At 42.4% G+C, this 18,393-nt stretch overlaps 1 pseudogene; it reads right to left on the bottom strand.

Moving 5' to 3' along the window:
• Positions 1–3,313: 3,313 nt before the first annotated feature.
• LOC116321667 lies at positions 3,314–17,228 on the bottom strand (annotated as a pseudogene).
• Between the last annotated feature and the right edge of the window lie 1,165 nt (positions 17,229–18,393).

Raw genomic sequence — 18,393 nt, 5'->3', positions numbered from 1 at the left:
CTTCACAGTCTTGAAAGTGTGTGAGGGATCTTCCTTTAGAAAATGAGGTCCTCTGTCCTCTTCCTTTGTGTAGGGCTCTGGTCAAAGAAATCAAAAACAAAAACAAAACATTTTTAAACATTTTTTAAACTATTGATGATCACATACCACCTGCATGTGATCATCAATAGTGCCATATTACTTCTTAAGAAGTACCCTGACACTACAATCTTTATATCATTTGTTCTACAGAGCTATTAAGTTACAATATAATCTGTGGTGTTTCCAGTATGACAAAATGCACAAATTGTAACTTACCATTTGACTCCACTGACAAAAATAAATCCCCAGCATCAAGTTTGGCTTCACAGACCTAAAATAAGTAAAATAAAAATATATGTTATAATTATATTGTTTTCGCCATTTATTCATGTTTGCTAATTTTCTGACATATAAACAATGTTAGTTTTGTTACAATACAGAGAATGCAGTTTAATTAAAAGGTAAATTATGCAAAAAAAAAAAAAAAAAACTTCTGCAGTATACCATGCCAAAAATCAGTGTCTCTGATGCCAATTATTTTATCACTACAGCTCTTTTAGTATGGAAACTCACACAATCTAGTCATACTGATCACAAGAGTTCAAAAATAAGTCAAAATAGTGAGCTGTTGTTAAGCATAAAGCATTTCAGGGTAACAAATAACTGCACAATAGAATTAAAGCAAAAATAAACACACTGGAGGACTATCTGATAAAAACTAATATAATGCTGGTTTGTAGACCATATTTTGTCTCAGTCCTCAGTGCACTCTTGCAGCTTAGCATGCAGCAGTTAATAACAACCTAAGTGATTACATAGGGGTAAACAGATGACAACAAGCATCGGAGTCCTGCCAAAAGTTCTTTTTGAACCCAGTCAGTTATTGGAAATATTGCCAAATGAACTTCCACCAAAATACAACAGCCTGTGAACTTGAAAGAAATTTACAAGTACAGAGACAATATGAAATAAGCTTTATTAATTAGCTGAGTTAGCTTGCTAATATCGCAACAGTGGTTGAGTGCACAACCTTAAAGCTAGCGGCACAATACTTGTGATTTGGTCAGTGCCACATTAAACCCATAAAAAGGCCATATGTCAGTTTATTAGGTCAAGTTTGGTCATGACACACAAGCTGGACCTTGTCAGCTAAAGTTACATTAGCTAAAGCAAACATTTCGGTAAAGAGAAAAACACACATCATGCCATAAATTCAAAACATGTTCCAACTTTTGTAGCTCTCTTTCCTTATAGTTATAACCAATGTTACTCACCTTGAAAGCATATTCCAAAGAAGACGATTAGAAAACGTCCAAGTAAAGTGAGCATGTGGTTAACCGCCAATTCCCCATGATGCACCTCGGTAGCAGTCACATGAGGCAGTTTTGAATCCTGCTGTGCTCAACTTACCCACATTGTCAAGTTCACATAAGTTGCTGATTTAGCTGGACATGAGTTTTCAAGTTAGCTTTTTTGGTGTAATTGGGACGTTTTAACTTGTAATTCTATGTTATAACAACAACTTCAGTCATCTATCGTCAAACTGATATAGAATAATATGTTGAAATAACAAACATCTAGAATTACATTTTACAGTGTGGGTTACAAACTTTTGGTTAGCGTTATGATTAGCCAATCTACTGTGAGGATGATATGAGTTATTGAAGGACTGCACACGCTTACAGACATATGGAGTTCATAAACACACATGACAGTATTGATTCCAGGCCAAAGGCCTCAAATGCATTTAGCATTTAACTGAATAGGAGTTTTGCTTGTAACTAAACTGTGTGACATGTAAAATATTGAGATAACACATGCAGCTCTACATGAGTCTCGGCATATAAAATGCAGTTACAGAATAATGAATGTTTGTCGAAGTGACCAAGGTTTCTTGCTTTAAAGCAGGACCAAAGGGAGGAAAGCTTATATATTTTGCTTAAGTCTAATAAAGTATAATTAGAATGTACCATTACATTAAGAGGAGCAAAATGGAAAATGTTATACCAAGAACCGAAATAACACAGGGAATGTAAGTTTTAAAATGAAGTGAGTGTTAACACACAGAAGTTGTTTCTAGGCAGTTTTTTAGCTATGATGAGATTTATTCAGGAGTAATTGATTGTATGCTTACACTTAGTTGATTAAAATGGTTGTTTTTTCTTTGATCCTTTAGTAGAATAAGTGTTTATGATGATTTTTCTTGTGAAAGGTGATTTTACGTCAGAGCTACGTGCAGCTGCGACAGTGCAGGATGTTGATGATCAGATAAGGAAGAATAGAGTGAACAACAGGAAACATGTGTGAAACCAGTGCTTGAAGACTGTTAAAATGCTGTGGGTTGAGATGAGTGAAGTTTAAGACTATATATGAACAAAAGTCAGATGCATTCATCGGAGTGTGTGTGAGTGTTAAAAGCAAATCACTTAATCACAGGGAAATGTTTTTGTGTGAATGAGGTATGTTGTATAAAGTGATTGCTCCGGTAGAGTATAAAAGCACTATATATGAATTAGTCCACAATGTTTTAAGTGTATGAATAACATTTCTAAAAATTATTTAAAATCACAAAACCTTCTCCTAAAGTGTTTTTGGAGTACTGATAATGATTAAAGCAGACATATTAGACTTCCTAACACATGAGTTGTGAGTTGGTACCAAGGTCACTGTCTGGCTAACTGTCTATCTACACATAGTGCAGATTGTAATTGATCTTAGACCAGTGAAAGCTGAGCTTTCCTTTCCAGTGGCAGTTTTCCTTACACACTGCTCTTCTACTAGTTTACTGCGAAAGACCAGAGGATCCAGTCACTGTTAATGAAACATGCCTGTAAAATAGAGACAGCTACAGTTACTTATGACTATGACTATGCGCTTTCAGCGACTGCAGCCACCAATGTAAAATAATGTAAAGGATGGATGCAAGTAGCTTTATGACACTACTGTTAAAAGGACAGAAAGCTTTATGGTACATTGTAATTTATGTTGATTTCTAGATTTGATGAGGCAAGCACTGCATTTGAAAATGCAAAGAAAAAAAAGAGTCCACCATTCTAGAAAGACTGATGTGATTTACCAGTTTGGGAAAAACATCCAAAGTCACAAAATAAAGCTTGAAAATAACAGACAGTGGCTGCAGTGACACTTTTCATTGTTTTTAACACTCAGCTTCACTTCAGCTCTTTGACTGTTATATCTTTGCTCTCCTTTGCAGCCAAAATAACATGAGCATAACAAAACCTAATTACAGCAGCAAACAAGATTACTTGCATTACTATACTTGGGTCATTTATTGTATGCACCAATTCCCAGCCAAGATGCAAAAATTGAGTATTCTATCCAATGCTGCAGGTACAGTCATGTAACACAGACATGAAACAAAGAAAATCCCATAAAGTTCAGTGAAAGTATTAAATGGTTATTTCAGGTTGATGCACACAATTTTACAGTCTACTTGATGATTGATTGACATGATTAATGATTACACAAAAAAATCATAAAAAGCATCAGGATAACCACAACACATTGAATTTAACTGCCAAATGCATGCTAAATAATTACACGACTTTGACATTTTGGAAACAGATCATTGGTTTGATAATTTGTAAACAATGTAAATAATATGAATGAATATGAATACTATTTAGTCTCCCCCCACAGATAAACAGAAGCACAGAGGACATTTTAGTGTCCCAGCTAACTTTAAATTAAAATTTAAGAAATCTTCTAGTTCATTTGATTGGTCACTAATTTGGAGTAAATAATTCCAGCACGTACTGTGAAAGAAGCTGCTACATTTACTTTTCAAATGGGATACAATGCAACTTGTATCCCACTGCCATGAAAAGATTGCTTTAAAAAAGATTAATTTAATGAACTGAAGTTTCACTGCGGAGAAGTAAAATGATTTCTTTAGTCTGCAATACCGTTCAGTTCATTTGTACTGGGTCATGGGGTGATCATTCCAGGGAGGCAGCTGGGACAGTTTCCTCTCAGTGGCTGTTTCGATGGGCCAGCCCCAGGCCTTGAAGAAGCCAGTCAGGTTCATCCCCACAGTCTGGGAGAAAGTCTCAGCATACAGGTTCATCTTTGTGTCATTGTCCTCAGGAAAGTTGCTCATGTGGTGGTACGCAGCAAACACCTTAAAGGCATCCCAGCCAAACCTTTCCTGGAGCTACAGAGAAAGTAGATATGACAACAACTCAAACTATTTGCTGTCTTTTATGTTAGGAGCAATAATCTCTTTACCAAAGCATCACAACCTGTTACGATTTAATGTTAGCATCACTATAAGCCCACAAGTCTACATGGAATTTTCACCTATATGGCACACCCAAATCAAACTCTTTTAATAGAAGGCAAAGTGCATGTAAGAGATTTGATTTGATTTGAAAGGTATCATCTTGTAGTTTCTGACACTATCCTAGTTTAGCATGTGGCTAAAATACAACTTGAACCTAACTCTACCCCTGAGTGATTGGTGACTTGGTAGATTTTAAGTGTGACTGGATCAAATGGAGTTAAAGTCTTTCAGTCTTATTCATATCATGTGTTTTCTTCGCTGTGGACCAAGCAAAATTTCTCTATAATTGTCTTACCTGCAGATATGTTTCCAGGGAAACCCACACACTCCAGTCACTGAGTTTCCTTCCTCCCATGATGTACTCCTCTACTCGACTCTTTCCCCTTTGGCCCTGCTCATGTATATATATATATACATATATATATATATACATATATATATGTATATATATATACATGACTTGTATATGTATATATTATTTTTTTGTTGTTTTGTTTTAGCTATTGTTCTTCACTTAATTAACTTAAATAATTTGGTCCTGTGCTGGCTATTTTAAAGTGGTTTATAAATAAAGTTAGATTGGATTACAAAGTAAAGAATCTGGTATTTCCATAATTTCTTAAGGGTTTGTAACACAGGTGGAAAAAACACTCCAGATGCACCTGATATGAGTAAATTCTTTAAATAAAGAAATGTTGCTTTATCCCATGCCACATATGCATTTCATTACAGCTGAGGATCCTTAAACAGCCTTTGGTGTAAAAAGCTGATAGTGCACACAAGGCCTCTGAATAATTAAGCAAATTTTGTGAAGTCTTTTAGGAGAGGGTTTTACTTTTCTTAAAATATATTGAGCTCAAGTTAATTCACCTGTGTTGTCCAATGAAAACACTGTATGTTCAATCAGAATGAAGGTGATCCAAGTGAGACTAAGACTCACCAGATATCTTCCAATTACCTCCACTGACACAAAGTACACAGCACTGTTATAAACCACAGACTCACCAGACTTGTAATGTGGAGCAGTTACAGCTTTCTGCACTGTGATCTCCAACCCTTTCACTTGTGTGTTGGGCGGAGCCACCAGATAGATGAGTCCGCCCCACAGGTTGGACACATGCATCATGTCTGAAGTAACAAGAAACTGCTCATAAACATGTGGTGCTCTCTTCAGCTCATCCTTGTCATGTAGGTCATCAGTTTGACAGCCTATCTGAATCTGTAGATAAAATGGAAAATATATTGAATATCAGGGTTTTGACAAAACAGATTCAATTCAGTTCATTTTAAAAAAAATATATAGCAGCAAATCACAACACCAGTCTTCAGAGACTGCCAGTGTTTCCAAACACTGTCCAACCTGCTGGTTATGAGGCTGTGGCCCCTCTCCATGACTGCTTAGCTTTCCAGCCTGTTTATTTAGAGACTGTCAGCCATATTGCTCCCCGGCCTGTTTTTTTTTTTTTTTTTTTTTGACTGTTTGTGTTCCTGGTTTAATAGCTGTTGTTGAAGCACAGTTCAATAACAGTTCTCCTAACACAGTTACTCTATCACTGACAGCTTTTCGTGTTGTTTCACCTCCGAACTGTGATGCTCTGCAGGCTGCACCTTAAAGGACTCTTTGTTCTATTCCACCCACTCCTGTGACTGCCTCTTTGAGGGCTGAGAGCTTTATTTTCCTCTGCCTGTTCCTGCTTCCAGGGCGGCTCAGGCCCAGCCTTCCCCTGTGCCTGTACCTGTTCCCCAGGTGAGAGTAGTTGAGGCCAAGCCAGTCCCTGTCCTGGTTCCCGGGGGGCCAGGGCTCAGCTGCTCCCTGCACCTGTAAGCAGTTCCCTGGGTGGGGACAGCTAGAGTCCACCCGTCACTGGTTCCGATCCACCCGACTCCTACACCTGTACCTGTTCCTGGACCTATACCGGTTCCCTGGGTGAGGGCAGCTGTAACCCTGTTGACTCCTGCACCTGTACTACTTCCTCTGGTGGGAGCAGTTGGAATCCAGCCAATGCCTGCACCCACACCAGTTCCTAGGGGGAGGGTAGCCAAGACTGAGTCCGTCCCTACACCCGTACCTGTTCCTCAGGTGGGAACAGCTGGTGTTTGGCCTGCTATCTGAAGGAGAGTAACCAAGCTTCAGCACTAGCATCGTTCACAAGTGGAGCCTGCTGTGAGTCCTGCATCTGCTGGGGTTCAGTCAAGCCATCCCAGGCCCCTCCTGTCTCCTCTGGGGGCTTAAACAAACCTGTCCGGCGCCTGGTCCTCCTTTGTCTCAGCTAGATGTTGTCCCGGTGTCTGGTCCTGCTTTATCTCAGCTAGAGGTCATTGCCGCCACTGGTGACGCAGGTGTCCGCCAGACCTGCTATGTCGCAGATGCTGGCTCCAAGGTCGGGCCCCAGAACTGTTTCCTCTTTGTGTTTTGGACTCCTATTCCTAGTTTTTTTTATTTTGGACTCTACTCTTTTTGTTCTGCATTTTGAGTCCTCCAATCCTGCCCGCTTCACACAGCTCATGATAAAACCATACCAAATAACCACATTTTGGTCTCAATAGCTATTTTGCAGATGTAAAGGGATGTTCCCTCCGGTCCTTTGTCTTGTCATTGATGTTGTCACTGCTGTCTATTCCACGTTTGACTTTCAGTTCAGTTCAGTTCAGTTCAGTCAGTCAGTCAGTCAGTCAGTCAGTCAGCCTTCTTCTCTTTTCTGTTCATCCTTTCATCCTGCCATTCCAATAAACACCCTTAATCCTCACCACGAGTCCTGCGTTTGGGTTCCCTCTTCTCCACATTCACACAGCAACCCCTGACACAAAATTCTGTTTTGTGTCTTCTGTTTATGAAAAAAATTCACTGATATGTCCTATTTGTAAATATCAAAGTAAGTCTGTAACCTTACCTGCACTTTCACTGGATTGTTTATGATATTATTTGTACATTTTAAATACAATACAAATGTTTTATTTTAAAAAATCAATGTTAATTGTGACACCCCAGGATACAACATCAGAGGTTACAGTTATTTCATACATGTATGAAATCTGCACGTATTTCTATATCATATTGAGTCCAAATTGAATATGTTAATGAATCAATGAGTATTGTGAAAAAACTGTGATCAGGTTGCAGTCATATATATACTGTGAATATACATATGAATATATAGATATATTCACAGTTGACATATTTGTCCACAAACATGAAATCTGACCTTCTGTGTTAACATCGGTCTTGAGCCTGTTAGGATCCCTGGGTCATCGACCCAGTGGTTTGTGTTTTGGTTCTTTGAGTTTGTTATTTCATTATATTCTAGTTTTGCTTTTTGGGTTTTTGGATTATTCTTAGTTTGGGTTCTCTGGGTGGGTTCTGTTAGAGTTTTAGTGTTCTGGTTTTCTGTCTGTGATTCTGAGTTGCTGTCTCCCCTGTTTGCTGTATCCCCACGTCCAGTCAGTGTCTGTGTCTGCCCTGGTCCCATGTCTTTGTTCCCTTTGTTATAATGCCTGCCTGTGAGTCTGTGTTATGTTTCCTGTTTTACTTTGAAAGTCCATGTCTCATGTTAGTGTATCTGGTTTTGCTCTCCTTGTCTCGTTAGTCCTGATTTGCCCCAGCTGTGTTTCCCTCCTGTTGCCCATTCCCTGATTGCTCCCTCTGTGTATTTAAGCCCTGTGTTTTCCTGTGCTCTCTGTTGCGATCTACTCTTATCTACTCTCATGCTGTGTGTTTTGTTTTCTGGCCTGTGTTAATGTTTGTACTTTGGAAGTTTCGTTACCCTTTTTTGAGTTCAGCATTAAAGCTGTTTAAGTTCACGTTTGTCTCCGGAGTCTGCACTTTGGGTCCTTTTCCTGCCTGGACACAGCCTTAACCTAACAGAAGATCGCGACCATACTATGGACCCCGCAGACTGTTCCACCTCAGACTTTGAGGCTGAGATGACGAGGTTGGTTGATTTGCTGGACCGGATTGCTCAGGCCGATAGCTTACAGGCTATGGCTGTGGGACTGAGTGCGGTCGAGGCAATGATTACAACCAACCCCCAGCTTCATCAGTTCTCCATGGACACTCATCTGGGCCACACCATAGCCGTGTGGAGGGAGCACGTCAGGGCCAGTGAGCTGGCTATCTCTCTCTCCACACCAACACAGCAGCAGCAGACGGAGCTCGCTGTTAAGCAGCTGCGTTCGCCACAGCTGGACAGTGTTTCTGCTGGAGGTTCGGGAGAACTGCTCCTGTGTGGTGAGCCGGAGGATTTGCAGCCCGGTCACCTGGAGGCTTCGCGGCCCGGTTTGCCTGCTCCCTCTTCCCGGAGTAAACAGCGTTCACGCCACTGCCACTCCAGAATGACTGAGCACACCCCAGTTTTGGGAGAAAGTGACTGTTTAGTGTTCCGGCCAGCCCCTGTGGCTGCTGTTAAGTCTAGGACTACTTTTTTTTCTCTGGCAAATTCTCAACCTATGACTTTTTCCGTGCCTCAGCTGGCAAATAGAACTGGCAACAGAGTACCACCTGCCATAACTAAGTTGGCTAAAGAACTGGGACTTGGCGTTGCAGAGCTTATGGATCAAGCAAAGGTTAGTGTTTTTCGGCCAATAATGTTTTCACCTGTTCGCTCATCTGTTCAGCCTTTGTTCGTCTCCGCTGGAGGGTCCGAGCGGCCCGTCCAGCCTTTTGTTCCCGCTGGGGGTTCTGGAGAACCGCACCAGCCTTTGTTTGTCTCCGTTGGAGGGTCCAAGGGGCCCGTTCAGCCTTCTGTTCCCGCTGGGGGTTCTGGAGAACCGCACCAGCCTTTGTTTGTCTCCGTTGGAGGGTCCGAGGGGCCCGTCCAGCCTTCTGTTCCTGCTGGGGGTTCTGGAGAACCGCACCAGCCTTTGTTTGTCTCCGTTGGAGGGTCCGAGGGGCCCGTCCAGCCTTCTGTTCCCGCTGGGGGTTCTGTAGAACCACACCAGTCTTTGTTCGTCTCCGCTGGAGGGTCCGAGGGGCCCATCCAGCCTTCGTCGCCACCACCTGCGGCTCCCACGCCGTCGCCTGCAGTGCCACCACCTGCGGCTCCCACGCCGTCACCTGCAGTGCCACCACCTGCGGCTCCCACGCCGTCGCCTGCAGTGCCACCACCTGCGGCTCCCACGCCGTCGCCTGCAGCTTCGTCCTCACCTGGTCCGGCTTCGGCTACAGCTTCGCCTGGTCCAGCTCTGGCTTCTGCTTCGCCGTCGCCTGGTCCAGCTCTGGCTTCTGCTTCGCCGTCGCCTGGTCCAGCTCTGGCTTCTGCTTCGCCGTCGCCTGGTCCAGCTCTGGCTTCGCCTGCTCGTCCTGTCCGGCCTGCTCGTCCTGCACGGCCTGTCCGGCCTGTTCGGCCTGCACATCCTGTCCGGCCTGTTCGGCCTGCACGTCCTGTCCGGCCGCTTTCCAGGCCAATGACTGGACGTCCTCCTGACCTGCTCCGTCGCCGCCGGTGCCTCCCGCCCGGCCGGCCTCCTGACCTGCTCCGTCACCGCCGGTGCCTCCCGCCCGGCCGGCCTCCTGAACTTTTTTCTGGACTCTTGGGCCGTCGCCCTCCGGGCCGGCCCCCTGAGCCACCTGGATTTGGACTGTTGTGCTGTCGACCTCTGGGCCGGCCCCCTGAATCTTTTCGAGACTGTTGCCTGGGCCTCCGCGCCTTTTGGTGGGCCCTTTTGTTTTTCTTTTGGACTGTTCCTGGGCCTCAGTGCTGTTGTTTTGTTCTGTTTTGGACTTTGTTCCCTGTGTTTTGGTTTCTGGCTCCTTGTGTTTTTGTTTCGGTCCCTCCATCCTGTTTCCCCCACCGCCCGCCCTGGTTGGGTTGTTTTTCGTTTTTGGTGTTCTGGTTTGGGCTGTCTGGAAGCCAGCCCTTGAGGGGGGGGTACTGTTAGGATCCCTGGGTCATCGACCCAGTGGTTTGTGTTTTGGTTCTTTGAGTTTGTTATTTCGTTATATTCTAGTTTTGCTTTTTGGGTTTTTGGATTATTCTTAGTTTGGGTTCTCTGGGTGGGTTCTGTTAGAGTTTTAGTGTTCTGGTTTTCTGTCTGTGATTCTGAGTTGCTGTCTCCCCTGTTTGCTGTATCCCCACGTCCAGTCAGTGTCTGTGTCTGCCCTGGTCCCATGTCTTTGTTCCCTTTGTTATAATGCCTGCCTGTGAGTCTGTGTTATGTTTCCTGTTTTACTTTGAAAGTCCATGTCTCATGTTAGTGTATCTGGTTTTGCTCTCCTTGTCTCGTTAGTCCTGATTTGCCCCAGCTGTGTTTCCCTCCTGTTGCCCATTCCCTGATTGCTCCCTCTGTGTATTTAAGCCCTGTGTTTTCCTGTGCTCTCTGTTGCGATCTACTCTTATCTACTCTCATGCTGTGTGTTTTGTTTTCTGGCCTGTGTTAATGTTTGTACTTTGGAAGTTTCGTTACCCTTTTTTGAGTTCAGCATTAAAGCTGTTTAAGTTCACGTTTGTCTCCGGAGTCTGCACTTTGGGTCCTTTTCCTGCCTGCACACAGCCTTAACCTAACAGAGCCTGTGGTTATAGACGTCTGGCATCAGTGGATTATCCTTGAGGAGTAGTTTGTCTCTTGGAGTCTTTACAGGGCAGAAAGAAAAAGACAATCTAACATCTCAGTGACTGATAGTTGTGGTATCAGTGGAACCAGCCTCTGTGTTGCTATGTGTTAGAAAGCATTTATATTATTTTCTCTACTCACCTTTGGCAGGTCTGACCTCTTTAACATGTCAGTGAGAGCAGCAAACACTTGTATGCAATAGAAGCAGCTGTGGGCCGTTGTGTGCAAGTAATTCCTGCAGTCACTGTGTAGCTGTTTTAGATATTTCTCGTCATGCTTGCTAAGTTCTTCACCTGTAGTCACATTGGCAGCGAAGCGGTGTAGAAGGTGGCGGAAGTGGTAAGTATCTTTAATCGGCCAGCTGGGTACAAGAGCTTTGTATGTTCCTGCACTGATTGTTGCTCTCAAAAGGGTCAGTCCCATTTGGTTCAGAATTTTGTTCCCTGAAAGAAATTAAAGCAAGTCTGATTTAACATACTGAGTTGTATTGCTGGAAATATCATGCCTTTGGTTTTACACTCATCAGAAGGTTGGATATTTGATCCCTAAATCCTTCAATCGAAGTGTCTTTGGACAAGACACTACACCATTGTGAATCTGTTAGCACAATAAATACAACAGGTTTTAGGATTTAGGGTGGTTGATTAGACAAGAAGATCTCTATATTGATGCAGTGCACTTATGGTTTTATGGTTTTTTTAGGTGGAAAATAAGAACACTACCAGTATATCTGCTCTGCATATTGTGAAACCCTTGTGGTGCATTTTCATACCTGAGAAATCTGTAAATGGATTTTGCCCAGCATGTGTCTGCTCCCAGTACCAGGCATGTCCTCCAATCAGCAGGCCTCCTCCCTCTGCCACAAAGTTTTGGATTTCCTCCAAATGCTCAGTGATATATGCTGTACACACAAACACACTGAGGTCTTTCCTGAAGTTTGTCTTCTTGCACTTCAGTCCTGACGTGCTGAGAACTTTGAGTGCAGGATCCACCATGACACCAACAACCCCTCTGCGCCCTTCATCCAACCAGTGAATGGCATTCCTCCAAAATGGAGTCATGCTCTAAAATAAAAGAAGGAAAGCAGGAAGACAGACAGTCATGTCTACTTGTGATATATAAAATATTTGTCAGAACAGCACGTACTTCACCCTATCCCAGCTACCATAGGGCAAGAAGCAAACGACAGATCGCCAGTCTGTCAGAGGGCTAACACAAAGAGAGAGACAACCATTCGCACTCAGATTCACACCCACATTCACAATGAACCTGACCCCACTAACTGTGGACTGTGGGAGGAAGCCAGAGTACCCAGAAAGAACCCACACAAACCCTGGGAGAAAATGCAAACTCCACACAGAAATCCGGGATTTTAACTTTTAAAAAATTAAATTTTAGTACTCTACCTCAACCGTTAGATATGCTTCATGTGTAACCACAATGACCCGTCCTCGCCCATAGTAGGCTCCTGCCAGGAATGGTCGTCCATCTTCTGTAGTCCCGATGGGAAAGGCTAGTGGTCCGTGGACTAGAACCTCAGAACACAGATACTCAGAGGGGAGGCTGAATTCCGAAACCCCCTGGAGTAAGAACTCCAAGTCATCCTTGAAGTCCTTTCCTGCCCTGTAATTGAAAGGTGGAATAGGAATATGAAAGACATATCAAAAATTAGAGATACAGTGTACAGAAGTAAATGAAGAATAACTGGATGAATTACTTTTTACTAAAAATGTGTTTTAAATAAAATCCGTGTTTGTCATTATGAATTTTGAGTGTAAATTGTATTATCTTAATGTGTTTTTACTATCAATACCCAGTAAATATATAGTCATGTTGTAAAATGACTATTTCACTACAATTTCACAAATATGTTCTTGTAAAATGATTTATTATTTGTAAATTAACATTTAAAAAAAATCTGACAAATAGTCCAATTTACATTACATTTGTTAAACAGATAAATGTAATGTAAAAGTCACAAGTGTAATAGATCAGATGGATCACATCATTATATAGTAATAATTTTGTGCAAGTGCTGTGATTGAACTTGACTTGTGGCCTAGGATCCGCTCCTCCCATCAACCCTGGTCTGACAAGCAGCTTAGAAAATGGATACTACACTGATATTATAGCAATAAAATAAAAGTGAGGGGAAAAAGAACAAAAATGCTAAAGTGTACATTTTTAAGTGAAAAGAAAAATGTTATCTTAAGTTTAAAACAGCTAACAAATAAGAAATAGCTTTAATAACAGGTTTGACTTTAGTAATACTGTTTCAAACGAGAGAAAAAATATTTTCACATTAAAAGTTGTTTTGATTTGTTTACTATTTTGTACAACACTTTGGTCAGCTGTTATGTTGTTTTAAAGTTTTTCTCCATTGGTTTGGCTCATTTCTTGAAACAGAGATTACATTCTCAAAACTCTAAGATCATTTGGCAAAACACTCTTACAGTTCAGCACAACACTATAGCTCACCTGCAAAAGCTCATATCTCTTCCAAAACTGTTCACTCAGGCTTCAATCTAAATCCCTTTCCCATCTAAACAGTCAGTGTCTCCAAAATGGCAAAGATCCTTCTCAATAGCTTTGGCTCATTTCTCGACACAGATCGGACATTCTCATAATTCTTGGTGCTTTTGTCAAAATAAACCTGGATGGTTGATCACAACAACATGGTCCACCTGCAAAAGCTCATATCTCTCCTAAAACAGTTCACTCATGTGTCAAAACTACATTTCTTGCTAATCTGAATAGTCAATGCCCCCAGAATGCATCGTCCCTTTGGCATTGTGTGAGTACTGCCATACAAAATGTTTAGATGTTTTGTCACTATGGCAGAGGACCAACAATATACAACAGAAAAGAGTAGCCTCCAAGGTTTGACATCACAGATTGCACTCACACCACAAAGGAAATTATAACCAGTGTATATTCACACGCAAAGAAAGTTTCATACATATGTAAAAAGAAAATGTACATTACAGTAGTAAATTGTATGAACACAAAATCAAAAAACAAGGACTTATTCAGTGGTCGCTGTACTCATTCTCCCGCTCTTGTCCACAGTCTTCACCCTCCTGATTATTTACACGCTGTTGTCCGTCTGGCCACAGATTCTCGTCCACATCACAGCGGATACTTTCTCTTGCGATGCAACGAGGGAAGAAACGGCGTGCATGCCGCAAACATCCCCTGCATTGATCTCCTGTAATGTCGTCACACGCTGCGTCCATAGCATGGAGCAGGGACGGCTGATCCTGAGCATGATGCTCATACACTCTCCACCTCCAACCAGAGAAAAACTCTATCGGATTGAGGAAAGGAGAGTAAGGTGGTAGGAACCCCATGACCATCCTTGGATGCGTTGCAAACCAGCCCCTAACGAGTGGGCTATGGTGGAAACTGACATTGTCCCACACAATTACATAAATGGGTAGGTGAGGCCCTATGAGACCTCTCTCATTTTCAGGGATAAGATCGGCATAAAGGCGATCCAAGAAGATGAGGAGCTTGTGTGTGTTGTATGGGCCAAGACTGGGGATGTGAGTGGCCACACCATTTTCAGAAATGGCAGCACACATAGTTATATTGCCCCCTCGCTGACCTGGGACAACCACTGTGGCCCGGTGGCCAATAATATCACGGCCACGTCTTCGGCCCTTGGCCAGGTTGAAGCCAGCTTCATCCACGAACACCAGGATGTAAGGGGTCTCATGTCCTTCCAATGGCATTATTCTCTAAAATAGAGTAAAGAACATAAAATCAGTCATACAGAAGAGTCATATACTACAGTTAGACAATTACATGTTCTCCTCCACAGGTTCAATATACTACAGGCCACTACTCCAGTGGTTCTAAACTAGTGATAGGCCTATGAGGAAGTACTGCAGGGGTATATGATAGAAAGGGGAGTGGGAAATACTGATGACTCACTGAGATGTTACAGTAAAACCTACAGTATTAGATAGATTTGATTGGGAGACAACAAAATAAGGATTATAATGAGAATTGTATCATACAGTAAGCTGCAGTTTTCTGTTGAAATTGTTGAAGTCAGATGCAGCAAATACTGATTCTGAAATCAGGTAAAGGAGGTATTGAAACCAAATAAGTGAACTACTGCTTACTGTGATTACAGGTAAGGTTATAATGAGAGACAACCAGTAACTGACTTACATTTACATACTGGTAGCGCAGCTCCTTCACTCTGTCAGAGTTCTTCTCAAATGGTACCCTGTAGATTTGTTTCATTGTCATCTGATGCTTCTTCAAAACCTGGTCTATTGTGGAGATGCTTATTGTGTTTATATTCTGGAATATATGATTGTCCTGAAGGATGGCATCACGGATCTGTCTCAATGTGATGGCATTATTTGCCATCACCATGTTACAAATCTCTCTTTCCTGTTGTTCATTGAGCAGTTTTCCTCTGCCACCCACGCGAGCTTGTCGTCCAATCCTACACATAGAACAGAATACAGTAGGTTACCAGTGTAATTGTATTATTGTTTTACTCACAGTAACTTCACCACAATCCTAATGCAACATTGCACAGTGACTGGAATACTACTCTAAACTGTATGAATTATGTAATTCCATAGTTTACAGTAAGTTGTTCAATATATTTATACATTCCACTAGTCCTCTCCACCTGCTAGTATAGACCTACTACTGTAGGCAGATGCACACAAAATCTCTACAGTAAGTTATACATTTTTTGCCTCACGCACAGTGCCCTGTCCTACACAACATATAATTCCATCATAGATTACATAGAGTACATACCTGTTTTCCCTGCGAAAGGTTTGGATGATGGAGGAGACTGTAGAGCGAGCCACATTAGGCTGCACTCGACGACCTGTTTATGACATGGTTTATAATTGTGGCCCGAATTTCATTCGGGACAGCACAGTGTCTTCGCGCACCTCGGCCTCTTCCCCCTATTCCTCCACCACGTATTCTCAGTCCTCCTCTTCTTCTTCTTCTTCTTCTGCCTCCTCCTCTTCCTTGAGGGAGAACTTCCCCTTGTCCGTTTGCTTGGCCTTGTCTATCCATGTTCAGAGATCGGACTGGCTCTGGTCAAGCTCTATATATCTGTGTTTGGCAGCTATATGGAACACACCTGTGTGTGACACTCCCCCTTCGTTAGTCTAGTTTCACCTGACTATCAATGACTGTCATCAATTTATCAAATATTCAAAGAAATTCATATATGGTATTCATGGTATTATGTTCTTGACCAATTTTGACAATTGAACAGACAGTTGTGCATGCGAGTACTTATACAATGAAATCATGCTGACATGTTTTGGAGAGAATGATCATTAGACTGGGAATCAACTAATCAGTTTAGATCTACAAGATCTATTCATTTGGAAAATGTGCTAAATGTGGGCTAAATGTATAACTGTAGGCTACTTGTACTTAATCATTTGCAAAGATGCACTGAGACAATTGAGACATGTACTAAGGCATTTGCCATTTGATAAAATGAATGAGAAATGCCATTCTGTTGTGAACATTTGCCAAGAGGTTTGGAGGTTTGTCCATGTTATTTTGAGAATGTAAATTTTGTTTCAAGAAATGAGCCAAACCAATGGAGAAAAACTGTAAAGTGCTTTAGAAATAAAGTAGATTTGGAAAGTGAAAGTTATTATATGGAAAATGGAAATTTTGTAAACGTGCAGTAAAACAGAACTATATTAAACACTCATGCTAACGACATCCAAGAGGACGGGATCTGAGGGTAGACAGGCAGGTTCTCCACCTCACCATAACGCTCAGTGAAGTAGATCCCTGCCACTCCCGACACTTTATTCCCATCAAACTGATGCAGTGTGTTCTCTTTGGGGTGATCTGCAGCCCAGCCCCACGCCTGCCCAGCTATCAGCACCCCTCCTCCAGCCTTCAGAAACGCTACCAGCTCTGTTGGATCTGAGCCCACGCTGTAGGCATCAGTCACATAAACACCAACTCCCAGTTTGTCACTGAAGGCTCCCACACAACCTTTGTTTGGAAGACAGATTTTTGGAGGCTATTAGGAACTGCAATGACTTTTCTCTGCACCCCTACAGAGAGGTTATCAGATCCATCACCTCTCAGCCAGGTCAGAGCTTTTTCTACCAGAGCAGGAAAGGCTGTCAAGTAGCCCTCATGACCCAGGACCGCAATCCTTCCACTGCCGTACAGAGAGGCAGCCATCAGGACCTGACCTCGGGTCTTCATTTCTATGGTCTCCGATCAGCACCAGGTCACTGGGAACATAGGGTCCCTGTAAGTCCAGCTCCTTCAGGCCTTTCGTGAAGGAGGCATAGGCCTCTTCATGTTGGCTTTTGAATGATTGGTTAGATGACATAGTGTAGAGGACTTATATTCTGTAGACTGATGAAGAAGGTGAAGGTTAGTAACCAGACCGAAAAGCAGTGCACATTTCGGTGCTTTATTTTTCCTGAGATGTCATACACTTTGGATTCTAGCTTTACAAGGATAGTAGGCGGGCCCAGGTATGTACGTTCTTTTAGAGCAGAGCTACAGATTAAAAATGCCCAAGGCGAAAGTCTGGCTGTACTTCACAGCAAAATATGCAAACTCAGCAACATGTGCTTTAAGCCCCACGCCCCCGGTATGGGTTATAACACGGGGTGAGAAATATAAGTCCAGACATGTGTGGTATCCACAGAAACCTCTGAATCTCAGCTAAAATATCATATTCATCATTTCTACAACCACCAAACTCAACGAAAACAAGCAATGATTAAACGAGCAGTTATGTAAATGCGCACAAGTCCGCTAAACAAACAAGGCAAACCAGAAATTCTTCAGACTTCATGTAACCGGCTAAAGATAGGCTGGTTATCTTCCAGAGCTGTCACCAATAACCAAACACCAAGTTTCACCACACTCTGACCAAAATTCACTGAATGAGCCGCAAAAGAAGACCACAAAAACACACAGCGGTGCAAATGCGCTAAGACAGAAATTGGCTTACCGTCCAGATTTCCTCCGTTATTTTCGCCGGTAGTCACGTGATTATCAGCAGTTACCACGCCTACCTAGCCGCATCAGAGCCGTTTTCCGTCAACAACCTCCATTTTAGACCCACCTACAGACACGTGACTGGACAGACGTCACATGCAGTAAATTTGGGCCACGTGGGTTTTGGTCTTGGAACGTCTGATTGGTTGAAGTAACGTGAACGTGGCATTGTTACTGTGATTCTATTGGCTCAAACAATTAAAAAGAGGTGTCAATCATGCAAATTGACCAAAAGAAACCAAAGTTACAGCCCCTCAGAGTTTAAAGGGCCAGAGGCCAATTAAGCGCTCCATGCGCACGGCAGAAAAGGGCTATTGCCATGTTAATTCTTCAAAAATGTATTTTAAAAAAAAGCATTTTTAAGCATGTTAATAAAATTAATTAATTTCTGCTCTTAAATACCTAAAAATTTCAACTGGCATGGTGTCCAATTGTGTGCCAAAATTGGACACTTTTGTACAACGTCTGAATATTCATGTATTGAC

The sequence above is a fragment of the Oreochromis aureus genome, linkage group 14, assembly GCF_013358895.1.
Source record: "Oreochromis aureus strain Israel breed Guangdong linkage group 14, ZZ_aureus, whole genome shotgun sequence".
Lineage (NCBI taxonomy): Eukaryota > Metazoa > Chordata > Actinopteri > Cichliformes > Cichlidae > Oreochromis > Oreochromis aureus.
The sequence above is the reverse complement of the archived record's forward strand: the minus strand, read 5'-3'. Positions and strand labels throughout refer to the sequence as shown.